This window comes from Catharus ustulatus, chromosome 1 (assembly GCF_009819885.2).
Source record: "Catharus ustulatus isolate bCatUst1 chromosome 1, bCatUst1.pri.v2, whole genome shotgun sequence".
Taxonomy (NCBI): Eukaryota; Metazoa; Chordata; class Aves; order Passeriformes; family Turdidae; genus Catharus; species Catharus ustulatus.
In genome coordinates this window covers 99,410,405-99,425,968 of record NC_046221.1, presented here as the reverse complement: position 1 = coordinate 99,425,968, position 15,564 = coordinate 99,410,405, and the positions used below count along the sequence as shown (strand labels likewise).

Sequence of the window (15,564 nt, the reverse complement as noted above, 5' to 3'; positions counted from 1 at the left end):
ATTCATGTACTTGACTGTTTAAAGCACAAGGACTTGGCTATTTCTGAAAGAAATCTGCCAATTAGCTACCTGCTGTTAGACTGGGCCCAGAGATAAATCAACAGCTTCAGCATTTAACTCGCCAGAAGTTAAAGTATTTCATTCCCTAGCTAGAAAAGTCTGAGCAAAACATAAGCTGTGAAACACTGAATTTTAAATATTTATAATGCTACTAAAGAAAAAATAACTCATGTTTTAAAAATGTTTTATTTTAGTACTCAAGAGAAATATACACAAGCTTACAGCAATGCAGACAGTAAATTGCATAAGCAGTCAGCTGCTGAATGATGGATATGAAATGACTGATACAATATTAAATATTACTGGAAAGAATTGACTAAGAGCTGGGGAAGGAATAAAAGAGAAATGTTGTATGCCTATGCTTTTTAAAGGATATTGCTCTATTCAAGTACGTGCTCATTTGGAAGACTTTGTGTGGTGTTTTGAGAAATACAATTTTTAAACTCTGACATGTATTTGAAAAGGCTGCTATACAATCTGTTCATAAAAAATTTCCATCTCTGCTCTCAGAAACAGCACACACTTCCTGAATCAGGAAGGACATGCCAAAGTGAAAGGATTCTGCATCCCCTCAAGGCACCAACCTGATTGTGTCCCATGCAGAAAACCAGGTATCAGCTCAGTACCTCTCGGAGCTGAGGAGGGAAGTCAGTTTTAGCAGGCGCTTACTTCAGTCTGGCTTAACTAGTGCCCCTTGGGAAGATGGAGGAACCCAGTCAGGAATCAGTAGTGGCTATACTGTTGGGCTATACCCAACTTGCTTTGGGTAAACAACTTCATGATCAGCACAATGAACTGAAGTGCTGTCCCCAGAGATATAATCAGTTGTGCAGCCACACAGTTTGCAATGCTGTCCACCCACACAAGGGACACATGCTAAGGTCTGTGCTGGTTGACAGGATCACCTGCATTTAGAGGCCACTGATTCTGTAAACTGCATGTTGGACTCTGGTTCTCCATCCTATTTTAGTTGCTCTATAGTGAGCAGTAAATCAACTGCATCTTTGTTGTACAGGGAGATGGAGAACTGCAGTCAACTCTGAAAAAAAGCAGAAGAGGGCACCTGCTACAGCGTGGTGAACACAATCCCAGAGGCAAAGAATAACACTAAAATTGTGGCATTGTGGATGAGAGAAAGTTAATACATTTAGATAATCAAAAGTTCAGGGTTTTCCCAAATGAAGGGGACAGCTGAACTCCTGATCAGAGCTATTGCTCTACGCTTGATAAAGACGGTGCTTGTTAGCTCCAACTTTAATTGTTTTTTATCATATTTAGTGTATGGTAAAGCTGGTGGTACAGGAAGAGAGGGATTGCTGCTCTTTATGCTCTTGTTCCTCTTGCAAAATAGCTGAAAGTCTGTAACCTGCTGCAAGGCATCAAGAGCAGCAGCAACAAAACACTATCCAGCAGACACTCAGCTGTGTCTGAAATAAGTTGTCACTCCAGGCTCTTACTGGAGAGATGTTTGCATCCCTTGCTTTGAAAACAGGGTTTTGGCAATCTCAGGGAAGTTAGAAAGACTGAACCCTGAGACATTTTGGTTTGACTTGAATCACTGGAAAGAACTACACAGCAGCTGTACTTTCTGCTCCCTGCATAAGGCACAATGTTGGTGTTGACAGATGCCAGCTCCAAGATGTTGACAAAGTTGTGTAATGTATCCGCCTAAAACATGACAGTGTATGGTGAGATGTAATTCTGCTTGGCATGCCTTCTCAACCAAAAGGCAAACTTTCAAAAGACTTCTTCTGCTTTATCTTTGCACAAAGAATCTACTCAATACATTATTGCTGGCATATATAATACTTGTATTACCAAAACCAGTACAAGACGTATCACTGCAAAAGAACAATCAATGATCCAGATGCTCCCAACCAAGCTGTATTGAAAAAAGTCAGTATTTGGTCAGCAACTCGATTATTTTTTCTAGAGCCCTAAAAATTTTAAGTGTCTCTGTCCTTGCAATCAATGAAGAGAAGAGGTGAAAACACATTCCCTTATACTGCCTGAGCTGTGCCAGAAGAGATTCTTTATCTATAGTTATATAGTGTGCTTTAGGCTGGTTATAAAATAAAGACCCTTTGTACATAACAGGGTCAGCATAATTCTAACCAGTTCTTTTAGGTTGGGTACTCAATGCAATTTCAGAAGTGATGGGGAAAATAGATTTATTTTACAGTATAAGTTCCCAGGAGAGTAGATAATACCTGATTTTAGCAGGAAATAAATATTATATAGGCCTAAAATCACAAAAAAAACCATCCCCCCCAAAAGTATCTCCTTGACTACTCATGTTCCAAACTACCATAAAATACCTAAGGAACAAGCCAGCAGCTACTGGATCGTAACAGCTGGTGAGAGACTAGAACCACTTCTATTATTTCATAAAGCAGCTTCAAAATGAGATGTGCATATACACTGTAGTTTTATATATGTGAATATATGCATATAGACCTGTTCTTGATTCAGACCTGATAAAAATTAGAACTGCATTATAATCTGCCTCAGTTTCCTACGATATTTTTGGCCGAACTTTACACTGTAGCTGTCCCCTGGTGCCTTATGACACACTTCAACAGTTTTTCCACTATCCACCATGTGCACACCACAGTGTCCATATTATACAACACTTTAAAACTTTGATAGGTAAATATGCAAATAACCAGTAGCTATCACAATATTTGCAACAAATGAACAGCAATATCAAAAAATATATACACCTATTAGGGCAAGAAGAGGCAACTTATATTTTGTTGCTATCAGTGCCTACTTAGATGATCTTTACTTGCATGGGAAATATTAAGAAATCCTGAGTTACAGTGAGCTGTATTCTGCAGGTACTACAGTATCAGGCCAGGTTAAAAAGTGCAGTGAGGCATATTAATTACATTTAGAGAAGTAGCTAAGTCCTCAAGGAATCATAGGCTTGGAAATGGAAAGTTGTATTCCAGAGTATTCCAGCCATTGCCATGTTTGCACACTAGTCAGGAAGGGCTTGTTTCTTTTCCTGTAACCACAAAGCTGTTACTCAATGACTTAATTTTCTAAGTGATAAAACCACACAGAAAAGTTAAAACTTCTCATCAAAGACAAAATGATTATTCAAGAAGTGTTGTCTCAATGACAATTCAAGAAATCCAGCTTGAGGCAGAGATTCATATTGTCTGTGCTTTCATTCCTGCCTTTTACAATCTACTCCTTTTTCTCACGATATATATTTAGCTAGTAAGTTTAGCTCCATTCCAGTGGCACAAGTTAAAACAGCTAAAATTTCCTTTTTTTTCAGAAAAGTACCCCACAGGCATCAAAACCTGCAGCAAGACAGCACAGACTGTGAGTGCATGAGCAGCTGCTTTGGCAGCACAGACATTTCTCCAGCTCCTTCTGTCATTCATTCCTGCCCACAGCACATTACCTTCTCTCCACAAAACCCAGCAGCACTGGGGGCATGGTTAAACACTTGATTCTTCCCCTATGCTACATCTAAAAAACTAAGACAAACAACAGGCACCACCCCAAAAGACAGAAAGAGTTTCTAGTGGATAAACCCAGATTTGACTGGCAATAAACCTTCACTTTGAAATAACAGGGAAAGAGGTAGCTGTTGCAAGCAATAACAATCTGCATAATCTAAACCGTACCCACAGCAGTAGAACATACTGCTCCAGACTCAGCTGAAGAACTCTGCAAAAAATTCCTGATTTTCCACTTCTGCAGTGATATTTCCCTGAACTCTACCACGCAATGCTACCTTTCATTTAATATTTAAAAAATTGTATGCATGATGTTCAGGCTACAGTATACCTTCAGGACAATCTATATATACATTTTCCCTTCTCAGAGATAAATGACTTGCCACAGAGTTCCATGGGGGGAAAGTAAGAAAATTTTTTAAACATTAATATGTGCTCCTTCAAAATTGTGACAGTAACAGGACTGAGACACTAGTAAGTCTGTCAAATGGATTTTTCTCTAAATACCAAATACTGCTGCAATCAGCAGGGCAGGATATAAGTCCATCTTAAGAGTCATAATTTTCCAGTAATTTTTGCATTCTGCATCCACCGATTGAGTATTAACAATGTTGCTGTCATAAAAGCTGGAGAAATTTCTTGTTACTTCTTATCAGACACCTCAATCAGTATCAAAATTTTTAGCTCTTGTTCATTGAGAGGAATTTCTACAAAAACAGCTTAACATAAGTCAAACAGATGAGATGCTGTGGACAATACTTATTAGCAGCAGGAATTAATGGAATGGCAGCTGGCCCTCTTCAGGTGAGTAGAGATCTCCTGGACCTGCACTAACAAGTATGTTCAAACATATTCTTGAACTTGACCACTAATTCTTCTTAAATGTGCAGATTTCCCAAATGCCTTTCTGTTGATACAGAAACTCATACATGCATGAGTCAAAACCTTATTTAAGGTATAAGAAAGAAAACAAAAAAAAAATGATAGGATGATGAAAAAAGAGAGGGTTAGAGTTTCCAAGGACAGTTTTCTGTTCCTCTTAGCTTCAACAGCACAGTGTTACTGCTGCTGTCACCAAAGGAGAGCTTCAAAAGAAGTAGCAAACAAAAGGATTCTCATCACTAACTCCCAAAGCAGATCAAGGTACTTTGAAAAAGGTCTGAGATGCCTCAAACACATTATCCAGGTCTTTGAAGAAACTAATTCAGTCTATTTTGCAACTTTACAATATCAGGGGGTTGAAGTAAAAAATACCGAATCCCACCTCAAAAATGTGCTACATTTTGCATTACAGGTCCATGCTATTTTGTCCTGTGCTTCCCTTCTTTTATGAAAGGTGTTTTAAAACTACTTCTGTTTGTGGAGAAGTTTCACAGATTTCACAGAATATTCTGACTTGAAAGGGGCCCACAGAGCCCAGCTCAAGGCAATGGCCCATACTGGGACTGAACCCAGGACTTTGGTGTTACCAGCACTCTGCTCTGTGTTCTTACAAACTGGGGTAATACAGAGAATATCTCACCTTCAAATGTTCCTGACCACACTGGGGTTCTCATATTTTTTAACAGAGGTCTCTTCAGCTCAGAATGTAATAGATAAAGACAATTAAGGACCTACAGTGTGCTACTAGCCAGCTTGTTTTTTTTCCCCAGAGAATGGAGTTTCAAGCATGAAATAGGAAGAAAATTAAGGATTATGTTACTATGTCCATAAAACTCACAGAGGCAAAATGTATTTGGGAGCAAGGTGTTAAAATGACAGCGTTTATTTGGGAAACAAAACTAAATAAAAAACAGGTCAGACAACTCCATGCAAGATTCAAGAGTTTTAAATTAATACTGTGAACTGAAAATAAAATAATCTCAGGTGCCCTGTGCATAGGGGCAGAGGGAGAGGAAAAGTTTTGTGAGTAACCTTTTTACTTTGCAGGTACCCTAAGACACTGCCAGGATCAGGAATCCTCCTAAAACCACAAGGAATTTGTGAAACAAGTAAAGACAAGACACAAAAATATGCTCCGGATCAGTATTTTCAGTTTCCAGCAACTGTCTTTCACTGTGTGCACATTAACCCTGAAACCAAACATAGGAAACCCGGATGTGAATCACATCAAATTCAGACAAGTAGGGGCAGGGCTATGACTTGTTACTTCCTCTGCCCATCCCTCCCTGGTCCTACAGAGCAGAGCAGATCAACCACCACCACACCAGCTGCACAAGCAGTGCCGTGGCAACACAAGATGAAACTGTGAAGACCAGTACAGGGACCTACACCCACGCTAGGGAGCACAGAGAGGTTCAACAGCCTCCAGAACACCCAACCTGCAACTAATGTTATTAAAGAGCATGTGATACCTGCTTTGAAGCCAGGCAGGTTTTTGACAGCTCCACTCCAAACGGGATCTGGCAGGCACATTGGTGGATGCAGCTCTTGACCTCACAAATCAAAGAGGAACCATAACGCTCAAGGGACAAAATCACAAACAGGTACTTTGGACACCAAGTACAAGAGCACATCTCTTTTACAAAAGGTGTTCAAGCTGATTTCCACCATAGCCTGAAAAATGACAGCTGTCAATATCAATGCCTTCACAGTTCACTCATTATCTTAATCTCATCTAAACTGAGTGCAAATTTCCTTTCAGCACTAACTTTAGCCACATGCTGAACAAGTGCTAATATTTCACTCTTTTTGTTTTTCAAGAAAAGGATGTGGTTTATGTTGTAAATATAGTGTTGATGCTGCAGCCTCAACCCTCAGTGTACCTACTTAAAAGCTTCACAAATCCACTGAACAATGTCAGTGTCTGGCCCCAGCAGACTGGTAATTTTCAAATGCCACCACACGAGGTCTTTCTGAAGGGCTGTAACAGAAGCGTACAAGAGCAATCCTGTTTCCTTCACAGAGGTCTCAGTTTGGCAGCTTGAAATGAATAAAGATCAAAATGATTGCCGTGTAATTAGAAATCCTCAGTCTTGAATCCTCCTCAGGGGGCTAGAGAGGACTGAGCGTGGCAGTCAGCCTGGTGATCTGCACCTTTTATCACAGGAGGGGTGGGAGCAGTCTGTGGGGAGCACAAGGCAGTGCCCAGCAGGGCACTGAGCAGCACTGTAATCCTGGCTGGGAGCAGCACCAGGAGGGTTCCTGCAGGGATCCTGTGCTGTGTTGCACAGCCCTGGGTGCACCTGCACAACGCTGCGCTGAGCAGCAAAGAAAGCAAAGGCACCCACAGCTCTTCTGCGCCCTGCGGGCGATGTAGAAACAGCTGGCTGCAAAGGAGCACATCTGGGAGAATGCATGGCTCCAAGCCATGATTCAGAAGTTACCTGATGTCATGATACACAGAGGAAAGGCTCCAGCCCTTTTGCAGAGTCCCACCACCCATGGCTATGTGAGGATGAGTTGCTGCATTTGCATTATGCTAATGGTTGTTTAAAAAAATATATAAAAAAGAAGAAATTCAGCCTGAAGCAGTGTCCAAATCTGGTTCATCAAACACGAGGATGGATGTCTGCAGTAACCCAGGAAGAAGAGAATACTCAGAGTATCTTAGATAAGTAGGAAAAAAACCATTAAAAATCAGTTAAATCTCATTTACCTTCTCCCATTATCTTGAAGGTATTTTGAGTGAAATACATTATAAAACGAAAGCTATTACAGAGCATCTCAGATATATTCATTGAAAAAGTGTCAAACCTAAGAACAGTAAACAACTATTAGAGATGAACCTTTCTGCTGCATTACCAGCAAAACATCTTTTCTTGGTCCCTAAGTGTGAAAACGTTCTGACTTTTGCAGTACTCCAAATAGACAGTGGACAGGTATTTTTTTGATAAAACCCCAACAGAGCTGATATCCTGGCTCTGCAGCCGGCTATAACGTTAAGAGAAAACACACGAGGTTCCCCTTGTCAACACAAATTGTTGACTCCACCAGCCTGCAAAAGCAAAGTGGAACATGTGACTGTGGGGGCTACAAAGAGCTGAAGCACAACCGTGCCAAATAAATACTCACAGCAGGAACTCAGCACCTAACACGAGAGGTTAGCTCTGCCCAGTTCCCCAGCAGCAAACCAGGCTGCAGGGAAACCAGAATTTCACTTCTGGTATTTCATTCCTAATTCCATTACATGCATGAACCAGTCCTGCAGTGTGCAAAATAATTACACAGAGTATGTGTCTGGGTCACTTCCTCAATAAGGATGTAGACTGGCTTTCTTGAATAAGAAAAATATATTTTTAGTGCTTTCTCTAAGGTTACAGAAAAAAGACAAAAACAGTAGATAACTTCAGAACACTTTCTTGCTGTTCTACTCACAGTAGGCAAGAAATAAAACAGACTAATTCAAATCTCTTTTGTACTTAATGAGTATGAAACACACTCTGAAACAATTGCCAGTGAACACCAAACACGAACTTTCAACTTCTTTAACATAGTTTTCACGTCCAAGTCTCTAGCTCATGAGGAAAGAAAGCTCAAAAGCAGATATGTCAAAAACATCCAAAATTACATCTCTTCAACTCCCTAAAAACTACCAAATCATTTTCAACATTTAAAAAGCAAAGTTTACTTCTATTTACCAAGAATTAACATCAAGCAGTTAATTTTAGAAGGGCGATTTTTCAGCACACTTGAAAGTGCTTTAGGTCCCTTGGCAGTCTCCAACCTCATGAAGTATATTTCTAGGCCCAAGCTAAGAAAAATTGTACATACAAGTTGCCTGATGCTAAAATACATTTCCCTGCAAGATTTCTAGGTTCAAAGAAAATTCTGGTCACAGTACTCAACAATGTTGCCGAACTCTGATAAAAGAAAGTCAACAGAGGTTTCTTAAATTTTGTACAAAAAGGTTTTTTTGGGGCTGATGGGTTGTTAAGAAAAAGATACTTTTGCCTTTCAAAAGTGCAAGATATTTTGACACAGAAATTGCAGCTCATCATTAGCACGCACTCCTGCCAAGATCCCAACCCTGTCCCATCTCCAAGGAATGTGTCCTCCCTCCTGACCATACCTACAAGCTGAGCTGCTCCCAAAACTTCTTGGGTCCTCAAGGAACTGGACAAAGGGTGAAAGAGGAGCTAAAAATAATCCATCTTAGTAACATGAGAAAGGGAGACAACAGAACCAAACCAGTTCTTGGGTCCACCAGAGAGCCTCAGCCCAGTCTGCATGGAAAAAGAAGGTTTGCTGTGGAACACTTGGTTAAGGGGAAGCTCCTGTGACCCTGCTGCCACCACAGAAAACAAGGCCTTTGTGAGCATGTACCTGTCTATCCACCCAAGACAGAAAATTACTTTTCCATTTCCCTGCTTCATTTAAATAGGCCAATGTTAAATGCATGATCTTGAAAGAAAATTAGTTTTACTGTTCTGCGCTCCCAGAATGTGCACAGGTCGTCTGTGTAGTGTAAATAAACACACAAACACCACTTAGAAGAAAATGCTTTAAAATGTCAAGACTTACAGGGTCAATGGTTACAAAATAATCAACACAACTGCCTTTTTAAAAAATGTAAATAAAGATTTTTTTTCAGATAAGAGTTTTGAAATGCAGTTGGCATGGAAGCAAGTGGGGTTTTTTAGTTAAGGGAAACTGATAAAGGCACAAAACAGTTTGTATAATTGCAAAACAATGGTATGACATCTTTTAACTCCCATGTAAGTAAATTTTAAAAAACATCAAGCATACAAAATGTGAAGATAAGGAAAGATCACATTGATCATATGATTAAGGATCACTTTATTCTACTGTGTTAAAAATAGTTCCCCACTATAAGACTATATCGAAAACAAACAAAACAAAAAAATTGACTATTAAAAAATTGTTACAAACCTTAAGATACTAAGTTTTATCAAAAGTTTGAGTCTAACACAGACTCACCAGGAAAGTTAAGACATTAGGCAAAACTGAGTATTTGACTGATAGTTCACAGAACCAACCTCTGCCTTCAGCCCTGATACATTTTTTTCCAAGGCTCTTGTCTGCATCACTCTGTACCTTTTGTTTGCCAGACCATTCCATCACTTTCTCACTTGTCTGTGGGTTGTCACATCTCTCTCCCTTATTTTTCCTAGTTTAAAGCTCTCCTCACCAGCTGGGCCAGCCTGTTGGCAAAGAAGCTTTTGCCTGACTTGGTCAGGTGGATTCCATCTGAGCAGTCCTTGACCCTCCAAGAGGGACTCCATGGCTCTAAAAGCCAAAAGCCTGGTGTCACCATCAGCTGTGCAACCAGCCGTCAACCTCCAGGATCCACTCCCTTCTTTCCAAGCCCCACACCTCACTGGGAGCACTTGGCTCCTGTGCCCTTGTTCCTCAGATCCAGAGTCATATAACCAGTCTCAGGACCCCCCAGCCAGAATCAAGGCTGCCCAGGTATCAAGGAAGAGAAGGAATAGGGGGTAATAGCCCAAGGATTTCACAAGCCCCACCAGCATCACCACAATACCATGGACACAAATCTCTCTCCTAGAAAATACATGAGATGGAAAGACAGTGTGCATAGAAATGTGGTTGCACCTTATGTAATGACTTGGATATTGATAATATTGCTAAAAAGACAGAAGAGGGAGACCATCAATTTTTAGAACCATATTACAGCCCCTCAAGGAGTCTGTTTCTCAACATGCTTAAAGACCTGAAGTTAACTCCCCTTTCCATACCTCACCAAAGACATTACAGGAAGTTTCTCAGCAGTATTAGTCACCTTTGCAAATATTTTTTATAGATCATTTTCAGAGACAGACCTTGCCGATAGAGTCTCAGCAACTTCAATTCTCAGACAAGTCAACCAGCAGGAAGCAACAGGATGATAGATGCTAATTTCTGACTTTAAAACCATCTTTCAGGAACAGCTACCTCTTCAGAAAGCCACAATACCATCCCAGAGATTTGTTCATCTGATGTCCAACTATAGGCCCAAACAGGGTTGACCCTTCTTTAAGCAGCCCACTGTGAGCCTTTCAAATATAAATCAACTACTAATGAATAGATAGCTGTCAATAGTACATAAATAAAGCTACTTACTAGAATACAGAGAAATAACTTAAGAGACAAAGAATACACAATGAAATGTGTACAATAATCACCTGAATATTTTTTAAAGTGCAACTTCAGAACATCCATTAAAATTAATTAACAGTTTTCCTTAAGACACTTGAAGAAAGCACAATGAAGATCCCTTCCTCATTTTTCCTAGTTACCTTAACAACCACAAAATGCAAAATCTAAAGTGGAGATAACTGATTTCAGAAATATTCTAGCTGTCAGTCATTTTTCAAGAAACTGTCTAAACTGAACCCAAAAAAGTGTCATAGAGTAAATAACTCAAAACAATGCACCTAATTAACACTAAAGCAATAGAACCTAAGTCAGGGGAATGTCAAAAAATCTAACCAAAACCAATCCACTCCAACAACAAGGAATAAATTCCCCACCAACAGAACACAGATCCCTCAAATTCTCACAACACAAATAGAAACTGCTCCCATTCACTGCTTGCTTTGACTTCTTCACCCTTTACCAGCAACAGAGGAGCAGAACCCTTACTGGCATGATCATTTCCCTTTCACAGTGTTCATATGCACTAAACATGTGATAGAGCACACTTGGTAGGCACTGGGAGTCCAGCCAGGGTCAACCCACCACATTTTCTGAAAACAAACAAGAGAATAATGCTTCCCTCCATGCTCTAAGCCAACACAGAGGCGCTCTCACAAAAACTACTGTGCAGAGTTACAACTGCACCAATACTAGAAGAAAAATCAACCATTGTATTACATGTAGGAAGCTGCAGGCTGAAATACTAACCTACATATTCAACAGGTGAACTTTCCCATTTCAGAAGGGAATAATGAAGTCTAAGAGGCAAGATATTTTAGAAAAAAGTACAACAAGCCCAACTGTTTACCCAAAGATGCCCAGAGAGATGACATTTTAATCATTTATTTTCAGCCTGTTTAAAATGTCTAAATTAGCATTCAAATTGTATTGACCTCTGTGAGGGGGAAAACAACAACAAATCCTGAAATCTGGACGTTAATGAACAGCAGAAACCAATTCCATGAGTTGCCCCACAACTGCTATACTGAAAACTCAGTCAGAGCATCTGATCACACTGGAGTTCCAGGCATTTTAAGGGCTGTCACTCAGAGCCTGACCTCACTGGGTTCTGTTACTGGTTTGTTACACTAGTGGCACAAACACCTCCAGATTCTGGTGCCATCCTCTGGAGCACACTCACAATCTAATGCAGCCCAGACTGCATTAGACAGTCAGATGTGCATTAGACATGCAGATGTGGGTATGTCAGAGATGCAATCTGATCAATGTTTTTCCAAAAGTCCATAAAATGATGCGGTGAGTTTCCAGCAGATATTGGTGATTTCATATGCAAGGAGTACAGCTAAATTGTTACATTTTCCTCCATATATCAGTAATTTAACATGTTCTTGACTTTCAGAAACAGTCACCTCAAGTTAAGTATTGCTGCTTAGCACACTGAACTAGTGGTAAGACAAACCTTGAGAGCCCAAGGAAATGATTCACTCAGACCTCACACTCACTGCTTCTTCAGTCCCAGGGGACACCTGATTCATCAGCAAATACCTACTATTACTCACCTGGAACTAGGGAAGGTTTACTTGTGGAGTTAATTGCTGCCATTTCTGTACACCATTGAAAAAAAGAGGACCATGGTCAGTAAGATCTATCCAAAGTGTCTTCAGATGGCCAATATGATAAGGTATATGCTCCATAACAAAAGGTTCATAAGCATGCTCTCATACCTTTCTACAAAGCACAAACAGCTAATCTAGTAACTGAATAAGACCTTATCTGCTCAGTACACAATCCTGTTCTTCAGGAATATTTCTTGTCTTGTTGCAGGGACAGTATTGTTTTAAACAGCTGTAGCTACCATTTTCCAAATATATAAAGTCAAACAAAGAAATTAAACCTGAGAAAGATCAAGCAATATAAATTTTATATTGACTGTAAGATAAATGTCCATTTTCTCTAATACCTGTGTAAATAAATATCAGAAGGGACAACATTGAAACACTCATGTGCATGTACAGACAGGAGAAATGGGTAAGACCAGAAATACAATTTGTGAGGCTTATCACTTGGTGAGCCAAAAAGCAAACAGAAACTCTCATTTAAAAAGATCACAGACTCATTCAATATGCTGAGTTGGAAGGGACCCACAAAGATCATCACACCCAACTCCTGGCCCAGAGTCACACTATGTGCTGAGAGCATTGTCCAAACACTCCTTGAGCTCTGTCAGGCTTGGTGCTGTGACCACTTCCCTGGGGAGTCCATTCCAGTGCCCAAACATCCTCTGGGTGAGGAACCTTTTTCTAAAACCCAACTTAAACCTCCCCTGACACAACTTCTGAAGGACCATTACCTTGGGTCCTGTCACTGGTCACTACAGAGATGATTCAATTTACTGATTCAGTTTGATTCATTAGTGTGGTACTAGTAAAAAACTCTACATCTTCAGGAGAAATAATGCATTGAAATTCAAGAGCTACATGTTAAGAAAAAGAAAAAAGAAAAAGAAAAAGAAAAAGAAAAAGAAAAAGAAAAAGAAAAAGAAAAAGAAAAAGAAAAAGAAAAAGAAAAAGAAAAAGAAAAAGAAAAAGAAAAAGAAAAAGAAAAAGAAAAAGAAAAAGAAAAAGAAAAAGAAAAAGAAAAAGAAAAAGAAAAAGAAAAAGGGGTGATTTAAATAAGCACTACTTTGCACTATTTATAGTCATTATCTGTGCAAGTCCTAGGCTCTGGGGGGGAGCATGAAGCTGTACCAGCAAGCATATCTATTCACTGCCTGGGAATGTCTCCAACTCCAGGCAGGAACACTTGTTCTCTTCTTCAACTTCCACCTTTTCCTCCCATGCCTAATTTTTAGATCTTTCCTCTTTTATAGCTATTTAACAAAAAAAAGCCCTGTAAAAACAAACAAAAAACCCAACACCAAACAACCAAAAAACCTAATCCAAGAAACTCCACCAAACCCAAAACAACAACAACAACCAAACAAAAACCCAAACAACAGCTCAGCCAGGCAGCATTGCCTTTTTTTCTGTGACCACTCAGTATTAACTTTCTGTTACACTATACAGGCTGCTATCAATCTGTCAAGTCTTGGTAACTGTGACAACTGTCCATCTTTCTAGAAAGGTTTCCAGAAATCAAGGATCATCATACAATTAGAAAGTGCACTTCACACCTCATTTCTCTTTTATGTGGATTTGCCCTGAAAGAAGGCTGCCTGGAAGGTATTTTTTTGTCAAGAATTCAGAAGTGCAGTACTTTACTGAAGGATAAAAGACTGTCAAAGGTAGGTACATTCTGTACTCAAAAGAAAGCTCTGCATTAACACTGAAGGAGTGATAATGCATTGGTAAAATGAGAGACATGCTTTATGCACAGCATTTCAAATGCTTAGCTGTTTTTCTTTCTTTAGATGACATAACAGTTTTAATAGTAATTTTTCCCCATGGATAGAAGGTAGGAACAGCTTGCTTGGATTTATCAAGGACAAATGGTGTCTGACTAACCCCTGATAGCCTCCCGTGATGAAATTACTGGTTTTGTTTAGGAGGGGAAAAGCATGACATCACATCCCCCACCTTCAGCATGGCCTATGACCCAGCCTCCCACAGTCTGCCACTCTGCCCTTCCAGTCAAACCAAGAAGATGAAGGCTGGGTAGGTGGAATACTAGGGGTGGGTAACTGGTTGGACCACCAAGCTCAGAGGATGGCTGTCAACAGCAGAGTGCAGCTGTCAGTCAGCAGCATCCCTCAGGGATCAGCACTGAGACCAATATCATTGAATGTCTTTATTAAAAACCCAGGTAATGATAAACTGAGGCACTGGTCAGTACAGAGAGGCAGAGGTGCTCCTCAGACAGGGACCTTGACAGGTTACAGCAGTAAAGAGACAAGAATCTCATTAAGTCCAATAAAGGCACATGCAAAACTCTGCAGATGAAATGGGTTAACTCCATTCACTAGGATCAGCAGGGGCCTAAATGACCTGAAAGTAGCTTTGCAGAAAAGGTTCCATATATTTTTTTTTGCATCCATTTTAGTTAAGTAACTATAAATGGCTGAATAACAGAGTGTTTGGAACAGATGAGCAGCTCCTGAAGTACATGGCAAAGGCAGGTGCTATCAGCAAACAGGTTTAACTCCAATTGTCCTGAACTTGGCCATTTGAGGAAAAAAAAACACATGAGCCCCTATGGAGCAACAAGAAAAAGCTTTGGAAGAATAGATGTGTCAATTGTGTGACAGGTTTTCTCCCCTTGTTCTGTTTTGCTTATTCTGTAGACTCTAAAGATACTTTGCTCAGACTCGGTACTCCCTCCTGAGGGAAAAGCTGGGGCCAACGCACCAGTTTAAAACCACTTGAGCAGCCACAGCTGATCACAAAGAGTTACAGAAAAAGAGCAGCTTGACTAACAATGAAGAATTCAGGATCGATTTCTCTCCAGAGGGAAGAGTTTCTGGCCTCAAAACCAAAATGAGTGAACTGCATGAAAGACCACAAAACCCCTCAGATACTGAGGGTTTGTCTCTCAAACACAGGCAAAAAATGCAGTCAGACAGTACTTGAGAATTATGCCCCATCAAAAATGTGAAGAGACTTTACAATGTCAGGAACAGAAAACACACACACTTTTACAGAGATGGTATCACTAGGTTTGGTTTTGCTTGGTTTGCTGGGTTGTTTTTTTTAAATTTGCATAGAAAGAACAAAGAAATAAATTAAAAAACAATTGTCATAAGTAAGTAAACAAAGTAAATTTTGTACAGTACTATTCCCATGACAGTGACAATGCTGGTTACTGAAGAGCCCAGGTAAATAACATAAAATCAACTCCTGGCATTATGATGCATTTCTCAGTGTTCAAAAAATAACATCCTTGGATTCAGCTAAAAAAGTCATGAAAATACAATAAAATAATGACTAGATATGCCTAGTAGATATTTATGACACTTTTATAAAAGGACTGTGAT

The 15,564-nt window shown here is 39.8% G+C and overlaps 1 protein-coding gene across 6 annotated transcripts in view; it reads right to left on the bottom strand.

Annotated features, from left to right (window-relative positions):
* The window catches only part of LOC117004642 (myelin basic protein), an 82,479-nt gene that overhangs the window by 53,572 nt on the left and 13,343 nt on the right, over positions 1-15,564 (bottom strand). The gene's annotated exons all lie outside the window — the stretch shown is intronic.